We start from the raw sequence: 6,000 nt of genomic DNA on the forward strand, positions 1-6,000 counted from the left end.
CTTCATTATTTCACCTGAATTCTGCCTTCTTGTTTTCAAACTGATTAACATCTGCTACCTGTTATTCTTCTGAATACAGATTGAATTGCTCATTTGGAACCTACTCGACAATTCTTTATCAACTATCATAAACAAATAAAATATTATACTGAGTTAAGTCAAGTAATACTTTTAGAGGACGACATTTTCGGCTTTGTCTATTTTCTTTACTTAAAAATCAGTGTAAACGTTTATATATCCATACTTATCACTACTGTTTGAGAACTCGTAAATTTGTTCAAACCCAATAGCAGCTTGTGCAGCGGTAGGACTTAACGCTATTTTGCTCCAGTGTTTCAAGAAATTGTCAAGTATTAAATAGATCCATAGTTTTTTGTTGTGGCTAGCTCACAGTTTCTTGCATATTCCTTCCACTCACGCCGCGCATGTCAAATGTCACGTGATTGTTCAAAAAAGCTCGATAGTGTATCAAACGCTTCGGCTTATCGGGAAATCATGAGCCTGTTCGAACTCAAGTGTCATTTTCCAAGCCCTATCTCTGTCGCATTGAGGCACAGTCTACGACAAACAGTCGCGAAACACTGTAGAGGGCAAGAAAACGCAACCCTCTGATACCTGCAGCTGCCTGCGGCGATGCTAGCGCTCCAAGCGGCTGGCATGTATTAATAGAAGAATGGCATGACACCAACTGAAAACTGCTATTTTTAGTACTGTTACCTCTCTGTTCCGCAGTCACTAAACGCAATGGAGTTTTTTCCAACACGAATAGGAAAATGAACTTAAACTAATATCCCAGCTCCTACTAATGTGAACTTGTAATAATAAAATCTGAGTGGTATCTATATACATTATAAAAGGCAAAGTCCTGATTGACTGACTCGTCATCGCACAACCCAAACTGCTATGGATAGAAACTTCAAATTGCGACGGAATGTTGATCGTGTACTGAAGAAATCGGGCGCTGATGACCTCGCTGTTGAGCGCCCATAAACCCCAACACACACACACCGAAGAAATCGTTTAATAAGGGATTATTCGACATTCTAACCCTAAGACGGTGAAGCAGGGGGATGAAAAGTTTTTTGAAAAATGTTGCTATTAAAACAATTTTGAAGCTAGAACTACGGAAATCGGTATTTGGTTTCTTGGTCAGAAATAAAGAAATAAGTGTTTCAGCATTTCGGGAAATTCAACCACTATTGCGTACCTAGGAGACTCATATCGCAATTTAGTAGTTAATAGGTTAAAGTGTAAGAGATTAGTCAGGAAAAATCGATGTGCAAAGAAGTGGGATATGAAAGTACTAAGGAATGAGGAGAAATGCTTGAAGTTCTCTGGGGCTATAGATTCTACGATGAGGAATAGCTCGGTAAGCGGGTCAGCTGAAGAGAAATGAAAATCTCTTATAAGGGAAGTCACAGAAGTTGGAGAGAAAAACATAGGTACAAAGAAGGTAACTGCGAAGAAACCATGGGTAACACAAGAAATACTTCAGTTGATCGATGGATGAAGGAAGTACAAAAATGTTCTGGGATATTCACGAATATAGAAATACAGGTAACTTAGAAGTGAAATAAATGCAAGAATACAAGTCACTTAGGAAAGAAACAGACAGTGAGTGCAGGGAAGATACAGCGAAATGGTTGCAGGAAAAACATGAAGAAATCGGAAATGAAATGATTGTCGGCAGGACTGACTCAGCATATAGAAAACTCAAACGAACCTTCGGTGAAATTAAAAAGAAGGGTGGTAACATTAAGAGTGCAATGGAAATTCCACTGTTAAATGCAGAGGATATATATATATATATATATATATATATATATATATATATATATATATATATATAAAGAAAGAGAAAGAGAGAGCATATAGATGGAAGGATTACGCTGAAGATCTCTATGAGGGGGAAGACTTGTTTGGTGACGTGATAGAAGAAAAGTCAGGAGTCGATAAAGAAGAGTTAGGGAATCCAGCATTAGAATCAATATTCAAAAGAGCTTTGAAAGAGTTGCGTTTGAACAAGACAGAAGGGATAGACAACATTCCATCAGAATTTCTAAAATCATTGGGAGAAATAGTAATAAAACGACTACTCACATTGGTGTGTAGATGTATGAGTCTGATGATATACCATCAGACTTTCGGAAAAACATCATCCACACAATTCTGCAGATAGCAAGAGCCGATAAATGCGAGAATTATCGCACAGCCGGCTTAACAGCTCATGCATCCACGTTGCTGACGAGAGTAATATACGAAAGACTGCAAAAGAAAATTGAGGATGTGTTAGGTGACGACCAGTTTGGCTTTAGGAAGGGTAAAGGCACCAGAGAGGCAGTTCTGACGTTGCGTTTGATAATGGAAGTAAGACTGAAGAAAAATCAAGACACATTCATAATACACTCCTGGAAATGGAAAAAAGAACACATTGACACCGGTGTGTCAGACCCACCATACTTGCTCCGGACACTGCGAGAGGGCTGTACAAGCAATGATCACACGCACGGCACAACGGACACACCAGGAACCGCGGTGTTGGCCGTCGAATGGCGCTAGCTGCGCAGCATTTGTGCACCGCCGCCGTCAGTGTCAGCCAGTTTGCCGTGGCATACGGAGCTCCATCGCAGTCTTTAACACTGGTAGCATGTCGCGACAGCGTGGACGTGAACCGTATGTGCAGTTGACGGACTTTGAGCGAGGGCGTATAGTGGGCATGCGGGAGGCCGGGTGGACGTACCGCCGAATTGCTCAACACGTGGGGCGTGAGGTCTCCACAGTACATCGATGTTGTCGCCAGTGGTCGGCGGAAGGTGCACGTGCCCGTCGACCTGGGACCGGACCGCAGCGACGCACGGATGCACGCCAAGAACGTAGGATCCTACGCAGTGCCGCAGGGGACCGCACCGCCACTTCCCAGCAAATTAGGGACACTGTTGCTCCTGGGGTATCGGCGAGGACCATTCGCAACCGTCTCCATGAAGCTGGGCTACGGTCCCGCACACCGTTAGGCCGTCTTCCGCTCACGCCCCAACATCGTGCAGCCCGCCTCCAGTGGTGTCGCGACAGGCGTGAATGGAGGGACGAATGGAGACGTGTCGTCTTCAGCGATGAGAGTCGCTTCTGCCTTGGTGCCAATGATGGTCGTATGCGTGTTTGGCGCCGTGCAGGTGAGCGCCACAATCAGGACTGCATACGACCGAGGCACACAGGGCCAACACCCGGCATCATGGTGTGGGGAGCGATCTCCTACACTGGCCGTACACCACTGGTGATCGTCGAGGGGACACTGAATAGTGCACGGTACATCCAAACCGTCATCGAACCCATCGTTCTACCATTCCTAGACCGGCAAGGGAACTTGCTGTTCCAACAGGACAATGCACGTCCGCATGTATCCCGTGCCACCCAACGTGCTCTAGAAGGTGTAAGTCAACTACCCTGGCCGGCAAGATCTCAGGATCTGTCCCCCATTGAGCATGTTTGGGACTGGATGAAGCGTCGTCTCACGCGGTCTGCACGTCCAGCACGAACGCTGGTCCAACTGAGGCGCCAGGTGGAAATGGCATGGCAAGCCGTTCCACAGGACTACATCCAGCATCTCTACGATCGTCTCCATGGGAGAATAGCAGCCTGCATTGCTGCGAAAGGTGGATATACACTGTACTAGTGCCGACATTGTGCATGCCCTGTTGCCTGTGTCTATGTGCCTGTGGTTCTGTCAGTGTGATCATGTGATGTATCTGACCCCAGGAATGTGTCAATAAAGTTTCCCCTTCCTGGGACAATGAATTCACGGTGTTCTTATTTCAATTTCCAGGAGTGTATTTATCGACCTGGAAAAAGCGTTCGACAATATAAAATGATGCAAGATGTTCGAAATTCTCAGAAAATTGGGGTAAGCTATAGGGTGAGGCGGGTAATACACGATATGTACAAGAACCAAGAGAAAATAATAAGAGTGTTAGGGAAAGAACGAAGAGCTTGGATAAAAAAGGGTGTAAGACAGGGATTTAGTCTTTAGCCCCTATTGTTCTGTCTACACATCGAAGAAGCAATTATGCAAATAAAAGAAATCTTCAAGAGTGGAATAAATACAAGGCGCGTCACAGAAGAATGTTGAAAATTAGTTGGACTGTTAAGGTAACGAATGATGAGTTCCTCTGGAGAATCTGAGACTAAAGGAATATATGGCAAACATTAACAAGAAGATGGGACATAATAGAAGGACATCTATTAAGACATCAGGAAATAATTTCCATGGTACTGCAAGGAGCTGTAGAAGGTAAAAGCTCCAGAGGAAAACAGCGATTGGAACACACTCTGCAAATAATTGAGATGTAGATTGCAAGTGTTACTCCGAGATGAAGAGGTTGGCAGTGGAAAGTAATTTCTGGCGGGCTGCATAAAACCTGTCAGAAGACTGATGATCCAAAAGAGGGAGTAAAATAGAGGATGAAAGTCGTTTTTGAAAACAGATCATTATTAAAGAACTTCTAAAGCAATTTTAAAGCTACATCTTTGAAAACTAGCTCTTGACTTCTCAGTTACAAACAAAAAAAGTGTCTCAATGTTTTTCGAAATTCAACCTGCTAAGAGAGTGAATTGGGGATGAAACGTGTTATGAATTTATTTCATTATGTAAGCATCTTCAAACCTAAATCTATAAAAATTGTATTTGGCTTCTTCGTTAGAAATTTAAAAAATACTTGTTATATTGTTTTTGGAAATTCAACCCATATGGGGGTGAAATAATTCATTATTAAAACATTTGAAGCTACATCTATGAAAATTTGTATTTGGCTTCTCTGCTAGAAATAAATAAATGCATGTTTCACTGTTTTTGGAAATTCAATCCCTAAGAGGGTGAAATAGGGGACCAGTTTAGTAAAGAAAATATTTTGTTACGTTAAAGAAAAGTTTAAAGCTAAATCTACAAAAATTGGTATTTCACTTCCCGCTTGGATAAAAATAAATATGTGTTGCGAGACGAAAGTTTCTTTGTAAATATCACCACAAGAACGTACAAGGCTTGATTAACAAAGACCCTGCACTCCAGCTACCAAAATCGCTTTTTGATCAGAAATACAATCGGTAGAAACCATTGTTCTATGGGCGAAATTGGCCTGAGGAATTCATGAGGTGTTGCAATTAGTGAACAACAAAAATATTCGATTAAAGAAAAACAAACAAATAAAGTCTGTGCAGAGCGAAGCAGCGGACACTAAACTAGTCTAATACAACAGTAGTCAAGTGATAATCGAACCACCTAAACTTCTTTTAAGACGAAAAATGAATTGTAATCTGATGTGGTCTCGTTCAAAAGCCACTGATTATGAGTACATGTGCCTGATTGTCACGTACTTCCTGATGCTTTGTGCGGACTGTAGTTCGTTTCACGAGAAACTTCACGGATTTTTGATTCAGTTAATATACTCAAAAGTTGGACATTAACCGCTATTTATTTTCAGGAAAGAGCTTGTGGCCTTGTCCTTGCTTCTATGCCTTGAATGTACCTAACGCATTTATCTGTTATGCATGACAGGTATCAAAACGTATATGTCCGTTTGAGATCTCTTTTCCGGCTGTAACATTTAGTCCTCCAGCACCCAGCACGCCCACCTCTGACGCATTCTTCGTGTTTATGTGATGCCTTAACCTACGGCTTGCATATATTCCGATAAATTTGGTACAAAACCCAATCCCTGTTCACTTTCGCCTACCACTGTCACACCACCAGTTACATATATTATGCATGTTTTCTGTCCTTGAAAAACAATAACAGTTGTATATTTCCCCCATTTCCACTTCAATGGACAAGAGAACATCAGTGGTGACAATGAATGTCCTTGCCCTACACCTTTCCTGGTTTTCACGTCTTAAGCATGTCTGTCCAGTCTGACTACTCTAATTCGCCTTGAAAAAAGAGACTTGGTTTCCATCTCTCTCTGTTATCGATACTACACTGCCTTAAAAAGGAAAAACGTTTTACTTAATTCC

Source organism: Schistocerca cancellata, chromosome 7 (genome assembly GCF_023864275.1).
Source record: "Schistocerca cancellata isolate TAMUIC-IGC-003103 chromosome 7, iqSchCanc2.1, whole genome shotgun sequence".
Classification (NCBI taxonomy): Eukaryota; Metazoa; Arthropoda; class Insecta; order Orthoptera; family Acrididae; genus Schistocerca; species Schistocerca cancellata.